The 12,616-nt window shown below is 35.1% G+C and overlaps 1 protein-coding gene across 1 annotated transcript in view; it reads left to right on the top strand.

The window, feature by feature from the left end:
• Positions 1–12,616, top strand: part of LOC141321784 (uncharacterized) — a 239,803-nt gene that overhangs the window by 116,339 nt on the left and 110,848 nt on the right. The window lies entirely within an intron of this gene.

Raw genomic sequence — 12,616 nt, 5'->3', positions numbered from 1 at the left:
AATAAGGCTACCAAAATGGTTTGTTGTGAAAAATGTCATATTTCACCCCAGTGTAACATCATAGTGCAACAAGAGACCACCTCTGCAGAATCAAATCAATGACGGCTTCTACATCATTGCCTCTTTAGAATGAAAGTAATATGATGCCTAAAATATTCACATATGCAGGGTAAGATTTGTCAAAGTGTACATAAGATAGCAAGCATAAATTAAATTTGCATGCACAAGGGACAATTTGTAAAGGTGTGAATTGCATATTAAATATAAAAAGATTTGCAGATTTTTTTTGTAAGTATAATTCATGTATTGTGAAACTGCAGCTTCATGATAATGCAAAATAAAGATTATCTGTATTCTTCTAACTTTGATTTTTCTGCACATTTTTTTTTTCCTTTGCCAAAGTACAGCCAAATACAGTACAAGCCTGTGAACATTTTGCAAGTGAAAATAACCATGCCATCCATGATTGTGGTCTTAGCTTTGGTATCAAAATATTTCATTTCCATAGCAAAACTACATATTTTAAGTCACCGTTATGCAGATTGATCATAAACACAGCTAAAAAGCTTTCTACCACATTGGCCATCCTTCACAAAACTAATATCTTCCAGTTTTATCACAGGTAGTATGCTAAATGTTTCAATACAAGCATTTCAGTCAATGAAATGTATGCAATATTTCAAACTTTTAACCCACAAGAGAAAATCAACCCGCCACAACAGTTTAAAATCAGCCCAATTCTGTGGGAAAAAATGCAGATTTGGCAACCCTACATCCAACATGAGCTGCACCAAAAGCGATTTAAATACTGCGCATATAGTGTTAGCCTGAAGCAACATTTTCACAATACATCATCTACAATTACAAAAAACTTAAAACAGTAAAAGGCTGCAAATATATTTTTTTCTTAAACTATAAATGCAATTTTACCCCTACAAATGTTCTATTTCGCATTAAAATATACTTTATTCTTGCTATCTTACGTACATTTAAACAAATCTTACCCCGCGCATGCAAATCTTTTAGGCACCATTTTACTGTCATACTTTAGCCCCACCCAACAATTCAAGTATTTAGTAGAAGGTGAGTAAAGACAAGATTAGTGCAAAGGCTGGGACTATATCACAAATCGCATGGACCATCAGTTTATTGTTGGGGATTTGTCAGAGGGACAGAAAGTAAAAGAATACGTATTGCTGACTATACTGGATCCAACAACATCTCAGGTGTACCAACCTTTACGGAAACAGCACAAGAGGACAATTACATATCTTCTAAATTGTCTTCATGTGAGCAAACATTTTAATTTTAAATGAAAGAGTGAGGTAATTTAGTTCGAAAAGTCTGAGTCTCAAGTCCTCTCTGATTTGGGGAACTTGGCTCTTTTCTGAAAATCAGTACTTAAAAATCTCGGGGTGAAGTTTGATGTCTCTCTGAAATTTGATAAACAGATCAACTTGGTGGTTAAGTCTTGTTTTATTTCATTGGAGATTATTAGTTAAAGTAAAACCGTTTCTGTCACCTAGGAATTTTGAAAAGCTTATTCATGCCTTTATTTCTGTAAGACTGGACTACTTTAATTCTCTGTATGCGGGTGTTACAATCGCTGTAAACTCGCTTAGAAGTAGTGATGTTTATTTAAATGTCAATAGATCTGTGATGTTTGTTTTATTTGCTTATTTATTTTTTACTTTTTTCCCCCCTTCTGTGATGTTGCTCTAATTTTTTTTATTATTGTAAAGCACATTGGTCAACCCTGCATTGTTTTAATTGTGCTCTATAAAACAAACAAAATAATGTTTTAACAGAAATGTGAGTAATAATTTTTTACGATGTTCCAATACTGATTTGTCTATTAAATATCGTTTATTATGTACCATGAGTATTTATAGGTTCTGAACAAAAATTATCTGTATCTATATGGCGGAAGATTTAGTTTCCAAACAAAATGCAAAAGCGCCTGTTTTAAGAATATTTTGGATTTTGAAAAGCCTGTTGACTTTTGCTGTTTGTCTAAGGTGATTTTGAATGTTTTTTTTTAAACGTTTGCTTCTAATTGTGTTAGTTATTTGTTATTTTATATTAGGCCTATATACTGTATAACATGGTGTATTGTATTCATTATGTTAATAAATTAATCATTCTATGTTTAATATAAATGAGTTTGTCATTGTTGTCCATTCAATCAATTGAGCTGAATTGCCGCTAATTTGAAAGTGAAAGTCAAGTCAAGTCAAGTCAAGTCACCTTTATTTATATAGCCCTTTTAACAATACAGATTGTGTCAAAGCAACTGCACAGTATTTAAACAGTACCATAGTGTGTAAGTAACGCATTATTGTAAACAATCAATTTTCAGTTAAAGGCAGTTCATCAATGAATTCCGTGATATCATCATTCAGTTCAGTTCAGTTCAAATAGTATACAATATCGCTGGAAAATGTCCCCAACTAAGCAAGCCAGAGGCGACAGCGGCAAGGAACCAAAACTCCACAGGTGACAGAAATGGAGAAAAAAACCTTGGGAGAAACCTGGCTCAGTTGGGGGACCAGTTCTCCTCTGGCCAGACCAAACCAACAGTTTGTACCAATGTCCAATTGTAGACAACTCATCAGGATCCCATAAAGTAAGATGCACGCATGCATTTACAAGCTATTGAAAAGCAAGGACTAGAGGGAATAGATGAACATACAGAATAAAGTTCCTAGCCTAGTTCCTGCGGGTATGTGTCATGATCCTGCCCTGACAGCCTTGTCTGTCTTGTCTTTGTTTAATGTTTCCCTGTTTGTCTTGTGTGTCAGCACATGGCTGTGTCTTTGTTTATGTCTGCCATGTGCTCCTGTTGCCCCACCTCCTTGTTTCCCTTTTCCACGCCCCCTTGTTTAGTCCTAGTTGGTCTTGAGTGTTGTCACCTGTTTTTCTCGTCTGGTCCTCGTTTGTCTAATTGTACTCACCTGGTCCTCATGTCCTTTCCTCCCTTTATATTGTGCTCTTTCCCTCTTGTCTTTGCTGGTTCGTTTTGTGAGTTTTTGTGAGTTTTGAACGTTGAGATTTTTCAGTCCAGCTCTAGATTGCCGTCAGTGTTTTTCTCCGTTTAACTACTTTCAGTTTTTTTGCCTTAGTTTTTCCCCTTCTCCCTTTCTTGTTCCTTTAAGTAATTTTATTTATTTTTGTTATCCTTTTTGATTTGATCTTTCTAGTCTTTTTGATAATCTCTATTTGTTGTTTTACCAAGATCATCCTGTCTTTTGTTTTCTTTCTAGAGACAGCTTTTTGTTTTTTGTAGTCTTTTTGATAATCTTTATTTTTTACCTAGCTCTTCCGGTTAGTGATGGGAAAATGAAGCTTTTCGAAGCACCGAGGCTTTCCCCTCAACTGTATCGTAAAAAGGTTCGTTACTCGAAGCTTTTCAACATGTTGCACACTAATGACATCTTGTGGACAAAGGTGGGAAAAGTTGCTTTCGCGTCCCAGATCTTAAAGCAATTTTGGACAGTTTCATTAAACAGATCTATTTGCGCTATGTCAGAAAAACAGTAATTTTACTCGAATTGATCTGTAAATAAACATTTTAATAAAATGATACAAGTATAAGCATGGTTCATGTAGGCATATATGTTCAAAGTAAATTAAGAATAATTTTGACTAAAATTAGTATTAATTAGAAGTGCTTGTGAAGCAAGTATAACAACAAAATAAATATGTACAAAACTACACATGTAAATATTTATTCGTATTATGATTTATTCTTAACAAAAAGTGAATGACACTTGATACCTGCGCAAGGGGTTCGCGTTATTTGAATCAGAATATGAAGCAGTCACGTGGTTGTGTGCGAAAACGAAGCTTCGGACGTCACGGGTCACGTGGTTATGGACAAAACGAATCAAGCTCCGGTACAGTGCTTCACTGTGAGATGTTTCGGTTTTTTGATACAAGCTTCGAAGCTTCGGTGTCAAACGTCACATCACTACTTCCGGTCTTTTGTTTAAATTCTAGCTTTTTATTTCTTTTTGTTTTCCTTCTGATTTGGTTTTCTAGTCTTTTTTTGATTAATCTTTTGGGTTTTTATTTTATTTTACCTAGCTCTTCCCCCGTCTTAGTTTTTGAGGCTTTTCTTTTTTCGTGTGCCTGTCTTTTGTTGTCTTGTCATTTGTGTGTTTGTCCATTCCTGCCCGGCCTCCTGAGTTACTCCTGGTTGCTGCTTCTGGCTGCCTGGACTCTCTTCGGGGTTGCATCTGTCCCTCCTGCCTGTCCCCCCCTAGCCGTGTGTTCCCAGACCCGTGTTGCGACTGTCTGCTGTCATCCTCTTGTTTACCCTGTTGTCCTTACAATAAACTGTCATTTTTGCTCATTCTGCGTTTGGGTCCTCCCTTGACATTTCCTGACAGTATGCTTGAATGTGCTGGACAATAAAAGAATAGATAATAACCTATTACTTCTACATTATGATTTTCATGTACAAATCAACTGAAAAAAATATCTAATAATAAATAAGAATTAAAATTATCCCCATTTATACAGTTCTTAAAAGAAAAACCGAACTACTCAAAATTAACCCTTTTCAACAAGTTGAAAATTGCCACATTGATCAACTTTCAATCTTTTAATTGACTGAATTAATACCTTGATCTAATTATATAATGATGCAGACCAGTAAACAAGAGTTACTAAATCAAATCAAGTATTGCTTATAATTTTCAGGTTCAATGTGGGATCCAACTTTAATGTCACGGTGCATATAAAAGTTGTGATAGGGAAAAAATCCTGATAATACAAAATGAAAAGTGTAATGAAAGTAAAAATAATAGTGAGTTACTGACTATTCTTCAATTATATTTTACTCAATTTTTTTATGATTAAAAAAATGTGCTTATGTTGCAATCAGAGATGTTGAAACACTGTGTACTGTGTCCCATTTAGGTCATGGAAAACAACTTATTCTCATAGGATATCAACAAGCTTTGCAAACAAAGTAACTACTTATCAAATGCTTACATTATCTGGGCCTCTTCGGTCATTTCTGACTGAAAAATGTTATATTTTGAAATTCAAAAAAATCGTAGCTTCATCTGAATGAGATTACACTTGGTGACTTTTGTTTTATTAGCTATGTGAGCACAAAAAAAAAAACAGGGACATGATTCAGATATGTTAAAGGGTAAAAAAAAAAAGTCTTGGCTCCTTCACGGTCAAAAATGACCGGCATAGGAAATGAATGGGAAATACGAAAAAATTTGAAAACTCAGCAAAACTTTTGGCGGTATAAACTACAAATCAGCCACTGTGCAGGAAAAAAAGTGTGCAGCAATTAAGGGGTGACACTCTAAAACAGGGGTCCCCAAACTAAGGCCTGCGGGCCGAATGCGGCCCGTCCCCACATTTGGACCGGCCCTCTGAACAATGCCAGAGACATATTTTTAAAATGTAATTTTAAATATGTTTTACTTATATCATGTCAGTATTTGATAATAAAGGTTGGCTTTCAAACTAAAATTTCCCTTAGTTATTAACATAGCCTAATTATTTGTTAAATTCACCAACAGAATGGTACATTCAACATAATGTGTCATCCCAATCGAACAGGCGAAGCGCGAGCCAGCTAGAAAATTCAGAGTGATGACAAAATGACTCTGTAGCATTTGAGGTGAAACTAGCACTGCTTGTGGGACAGGTGCAAACGCAAGACTTTTCAGCTGAGAAACCAGTGGCCCCATTCCCAGTTGAAAAATATGTGGAAGCGCTGAAAATGCTGTAGGCGGAATTTGACGTGTGATTCAAAAAACAGTGGACCAACACCAGCAGATGATATTGCACCCCAAATCATCACAGACTGTGGAAACTTAACACTGGACTGCAACTTGAGCTATGAGCTTCTCCACCCTTCCACCAGACTCCAGGACCTTGTTTTCCAAATGAAATACAAAACTTGCTCTCATCTGAAAAGAGGACTTTGGACCACTGAGCAGTAGTCCATTTCTTCTTCTCCTTAGCCTCTGATGTTGTCTGTGGTTCAGGAGTGGCTTAACAAGAGGAATACGACAACTGTAGCCAAATTCCTTGACACATCTGTGTGTGGTGGCTGTTGATGCCTTGACCCCAGCCTCAGTCCATTCCTTGTGAATTTCGCCCAAATTCTTGAATCGATTTTGCTTGACAAGGCTCTCTAGGCTGCGGTTCTCTCGGTTGGTTGTGCATCTTTTTCTTCTACACTTATTCCTTCTACTCAACTTTCTGTTAACATGCTTGGATACAGCACTTTGTGAACAGCCAGCTTCTTTGGCAATGAATGTTTGTGGTTTTCCATCCTTGTGAAGGGTGTCAATGCTTGTTTTCTAGACAACTGTCAGATCAGCAGTCTTCCCCATGATTGTGTAGCCTAGTGAACCAAACTGAGAGACCATTTTGATGGCTCAGGTGTTTTGAGTTGATTAGCTGATTGGCATGTCACCATATTCTAATTTGTTGAGATAGCGAATTGGTGTTTTTTTTGTAAAAATGTGAGCCACATCTTCACAATTAAAAGAACCAAAGACTTAAACTACTTCACTCTGACAAAATATAAGCTCACAATTTGAGTTGAATTACTGAAATGAACTTTTCCATGACATTCTAATTTATTGAAATGCACCTGTATATCTTTTCTTTTGAAAAGAAATTATCATTTGTCTGTGTGGTGCATAAAAAAATAAACTATTCTAGCATTAAAAGGTATAATAAATACAGGTAAAATCATAATAAAATAATAATAATACTAGTAGTCAGTCCGGCCCATGGAACTTTCTTTTATAAACCAACCCGGCCCCCCATTAAAGAAATGAAAATTATGTGGCCCGCTCAGAAAAAAGTTTGGGGACCCCTGCTCTAAAATATCAAGAGTGCAAACACGTGTGTGTGTGTGTGTGTGTGTGTGTGTGTGTGTGTGTGTGTGTGTGTTTCAGGATGATAAAAACAGCAACAACAACAGAAAAATACCAAAATGGAAAACAAAGATTAATATCTATTGTAAAATCATTTCACTTAATAAAAAAAAAATTGTGCCTCTAAACATTTAATGGTATGTGTTTATATACTTTAATGCTACATTTTCTCAAGACAATATAATGTCCATTCATTTTTTGTACGGTACATATATATATTTTTGTTATATGGGTATATTTTGAACATGCAATCCAAATTTGATATGCAGTCATTATGTATAAATATTTTGAAAAGCATCTCAGCATCTCAGAGACTTTTACACAATTGGGGTAAAAACCTCCAAAATAAAATTGTTGTATTCATGGAGGCACTAACCTTCTTTGAGGGAGAAATGCACTTCAAAATATCTCCCTCATTAGTCAAATCGATTTTGGATGGCTGGATCGGACTGTCCACAGATGGCTTCTAGATAAGACAATGTACAAATAACCAATAATGATGGCAAAATAAATATCAGATAATAATCAAAACAATATGGAAAACCTTTTCTACAGCATGGTAAAATCCTGCCAAACCTTCTGTGATGGTGAAATGTAAACAAAATCATCTTTTTCTTCATTACTCAAATCACAATCAGATATCTGGATAGAACTCTCCACATATGACCTCTATGTAATAGAATATACAAATAAAAGATGATAAATTAAAACAGAAATATCAAATAAATCAGTAATCACAGTAATATAAGCAACACGTTAATTGGTTTTCCACAGCATGGTAAAATCATGACAGAGTATTGACCTTGCGAGAGGGTGCACCAGTCGCTGGACTGTCTCTGTCGGCATTGCTGTCTTGTGGCTGAGGAGGTGTAATCAGTGAAGGTTCCTGGACATTCAAAATAGAACAGAGGAGCAAACAAATCTTCGACTGGCAAGTTATTACATAAATACAATTGAAAAATAAAAATAAAAGAGTACACAATCAACTTGTTCAGGACACAGAGCATTTACAATTGATTTACATAACTAAGACCAAACCTTCTTGGATGGTGAAAAACAAACGAAATCATCTCTTTCTTCATTACTCAAATGACTTTCAGTGCAGACAGAGCTGTCTAATGAAGTTTCCTTGAATATTGAGAAAGTAGAGGAACAAAAAATAAATCAGAAAATTATGAAATATCCCAATACTCGTGCTGGACTGTAATTTGTTAATTTCCAGCACATACATTTTTCATTTACAAACAGAGTAAGTTTAATGTATCTTTTAATATAATTTAACGTTTTATAATTTCTCAAGTTATAGTTTCTTGTTTCAATATGTGTTGAAGGCATATTAGGGTAATCTTTCGGATTTCCATGGACCCCCAAATGTGATCATCCTAGTGTGAGGGACCCCATCCTAAAAAATTTTAAACTTAAGTTTTAAAGACATATATCTCTTATAAATATCAAATTTATACACAGAAAAGTTAATATTGAAAATGTACAATTATTTTATACTACTTTTTATTACTTGCATTATATTATACTAACTATAGTAAGGTCCTGTTAAATGTATTACTTATTTATTGAGCTTCAATGTGTAACCTAATGTTTCTTTATATTATTCAAAAATCCTATTTAATTATTGAATCTTATTAATAGCAAATTTTAATTTAATTTTAATTTTACATTGACATTATATAAACAATGAAACTGGTTATCCACATTAAAAGGGAATGTGATGTAGAGCCCGACCGATATATCGGCGGGCCGATATTATCAGACGATATTAGGCATTTTCCAAACTATTCGGTATCGGCATTTATAATGGCCGATACATGAATATTTCAAAAGTAAAATAAAAACGGACGAAACACCCTTTAACCATGTCATGAGTGTTGGCGTTGTATAGTTTGTCCACCAGAGGGCACTCTACACCGTCCCTGTTGGCAACACTCGTGCATAACGAGCCACACATCCTGCAGCCTGCTGATCCAGCCAGAGTCGGGCAGAGAGAGACAGTTATCTCTTACCTCTTATCGATTCCTGGGTGCATTTTTTCATCTAGTGATCTGCCAGGACCTTGTGTGGTAATGTAAACATCAGTCTAGTACAAGATGGATCGCGTGAAGTGCTCAAAAGTGTGGCTACGCTTTGTAAAAACCGAAGACAAAGCTACCGCTGCACGCAAACTTCATCTTAGAGATCTGCAAGGGACGTATGTTTTAGTCCCGCGTCCGCCCGCTCCAAGAGGAATATATGTTATTTCGTCCCGCAAAAGCCCACATAAAAGTAACTTATACCCCTGCGGGAAGACAGGTATCTACTTCATCTCTTGGCTGCATGAAACAAACCCTCCCTTTAATGTTAAGGCAAAGATGATCAGAGTAATAGTAACGAACTCGCGCATGCCTAATGTTCATTCTTGTAAATCGGACTCGTACATTAGGCACACATAAGTCCTCTGTTGATTCACAAACTATTCATGATTTCGGGGCTCTGATCCATAGTATTTTTTCGTGAAATTTCAAAATATTTGCATAGTTTTCAAAATGAATGTCCTGTGAGTGTTTTATAATGAATGCTTACCCATAGCGGTGGATTTTGTAAGGGTCAGTGGTGTTTATGCAAATATGAGCAGCAGCATCAACAGATTTAGTATCAAACGTAGCTTGTACATAAAAGTTAGCTTTTCTTTTACACGTGTGTGAAATCCAATGACGCCAAGTGTGCGTTGCAGACTGTCGTTCAGCCGGAGCATTAACGAGTCACATAATGGATTTAGATCGCTAAATAGTAGGTTTTAGAAGGCAGGTAGCAACTGATGATTGAAAATGGTTTGATGTAGCTTGGTGGAAAGAATTTAAAAAGTGCAGGTAAATGGTACCCTGGAAATCCAGAGGTCTCGCGAGAGCACAATTTGAATTGTCTCTGCAAGACACTCTGGCATCAAGCAATGATGCAGGTTACTGCAATACGTAAGCAATTGTGGGAACCAATCAAATTGGTGTATCTGATGTAGGCGGGCCAGAGGCGAGCTAAGCTGATGACGACAGCGCTGCGACGTACGGAATCATTTACTAAACATTCAAAGGAGATCTATACTACAGATGAAAATCAGTTGTTTGAAACGGCTTTGGTCGCTACAAAAGAGGAACAGAAAGCCGCACTCGAATCGTTCCTTTGCAAGAAGGAGGTTTTTGCTGTTTTGCCGACTGGATACGGCAAGAGTTTAATCTATCAGTTAGCTCCGCTGGTAGTTAAGCATGAAGAGGAACAGATCTGAACCGAGCAATGCCAGATAGCATTCGGCAGTCGCGAGTCCTGTCTGTTAAAAAAGAAGTGGTGATAAATGTTATCGAACAAGGTCTACCGGGACAACCTGATGGGGATTGTGGTGGATGAGGTCCATCTCATTTACAAATGGTAAGAGTCACTTGGTAAACTTACTGTAACGAAAAACTGAACTATTCAATAGTAATACAGTAGCCTTACTTGAACAGGACGATATGTATCGCTGCTGAATTAAACGCTAGTGCTAGTGTCTATCCGCATATTAGTTGATAGTTAATGAATAGTTTGATCGGACCTTATTGTTTTAATGAGATTGATTCGGCTGTCGTAATTAATGGTTATTAATCTTGTCACATTGTTTATGTTATAACATTGAAATCCACTCTTATATGTTCACCGTCGCTCTGGACACGTCACACCGTGTATTGTTGTGATTGGTCTGGAGTTATCCAATTGCGTGCAGTGAGAATTTCAAATACGTGCTTGGTGCCGCCCCTCGAGTTAGGTCCTTTTCATTGCTCAATGCCAGACCCATAATCTTAATAGATTTGGGTCTGGATTTTTCCAGGCTAGGTAAATGGATAAGCAAGCTGACATTGTAATTATAAGGTAGCTTATTTTTATATATTTTATTTATCAGAACTTTAATATATTTTGATGTTCCTCTGTTCCATTGTGACTATAATATTTTAGTGAATACTCATAAATAACTACAAATAACTATTCTTGTACTAAAACCTGCCTTTGCTGGATTGGAGCTATTGAGGATTGACTGATTCAGTACAATACCTCATATACTGTTAGCAATTTATATTTTGCTGTTGTTATTAATCAGAACTTACCAGAATTTGTCTCCAGCCCTATTCAAAGTTAATTTATGAAGCTTACCAAGTCTTTTAAAACTGGTAACTTTGATTTGGTTGTTGTTGTTGTTGTTGTGTTGTTCAAAGAACTTTACGTTACATTTTATTTATCAGAACTTTAATATATTTTCACGTTCCTCTGTTCCGTTGTGACAATAAAAGAAATCTGAAATCTGTTAATGTTTTGTTGTGTGTTTTAAAAATAAATAAATAAATAAATAAATAAAATATCGGCAAATATATCGGAATATCGGATTTTAAAACAAATATTTGTATCGTATCGGCCTTCAAAATCCTTTATCGGTCGGGCTCTAATGTGATGTGCATGTTGTTTTCTTTTATTACCTGCAAGTTTGCAAGACATGCATTTTTAAGTCGAATCCTATTGGAAGGGGTATTTGGAATTTGCAAGTCTTTGCAAAGATTCCCCCAAGTGCCACTGGAGAGATATGCACTTACATCTGTTCCGGATCCATATGGATGTAAAGCATGTTGTATGTCTTTTAAGGTAAGCTCGATTTTACGACGCTGAATGTATGGAGAAAAAATATGTAAATAAGTATGAATCTTTCAAAGAAATAAAATAAATGACTACATTATAATTTAATAACATTCAGCAAACTATCAACATATGTTTTTTTTTTCACATTCATTGTAATAGAACTGATATATTCAAAGGACATTTTCAAAAACAAAAGCTGATCAGTCTTTATGGAACAGATTATTTTATAATATAGTAAACCACACAACTGCCCTATTTTTTAAATACAGTATTTGTGAAGAGACAAAAAAAATTTTTGATAACAGTTGGTTAAATAGTTTAATGAATAATTGTGGAAATTAAAATGGTTCAGACCAATACACACAATTGCATAATTTGTTGGAAGATGTTACTGAGTTTGATATTTAGTACAATAACTCTGTGGAATTTATGTATTTTCAAATGTAACTTTACAAAAAATGTTCCAAAGTCTCTAAATAAAGTCTGTGGCCACTGTGTTTGAAAATATAAAATGTAGGCTTACCTTTCCAAATGTTAAAAAGAAATATATTCTGTAAAGGTAGAAAACCAACATTCAATGTTTATTCTTATTAGCGATTTTAAATTATCAATGTAATGATTGAACATAAAGCTAAACATGATAGATCAAAATTATATTTTATTAATATGCCATCTATGAAACAACTACAATTGCAGTTATTCATAGGCCTATTGAAAGTAGCAATTAAATTAAAAAAAATATTAATAATTATTAATTATATTAATTAATCAAAAGTAGTTCATAATTTAAAATAATTATAGTTTAGTTTTCAAGTAGCCTGATGTTTACATGTCATAAAAGCGCACCTGACGATAATTTTTCTACAATTGCTCCATTTCTCAACGCATGGGCTCGTTTCATTTCATTGAGTCCTCATGTGGCCAGCTATTGCGCAATGACAAACTTGTAATTATTTAAAAATTCCACTCATCATTACTATATTATTAATGACAATTTATGAATTAAAAATATAAAGCAATGCAAATTTAAATGTATTATTATTATTATTACT

The sequence above is a fragment of the Garra rufa genome, chromosome 1 (genome assembly GCF_049309525.1).
Source record: "Garra rufa chromosome 1, GarRuf1.0, whole genome shotgun sequence".
Classification (NCBI taxonomy): domain Eukaryota; kingdom Metazoa; phylum Chordata; class Actinopteri; order Cypriniformes; family Cyprinidae; genus Garra; species Garra rufa.
The sequence above is the reverse complement of the archived record's forward strand: the minus strand, read 5'-3'. Positions and strand labels throughout refer to the sequence as shown.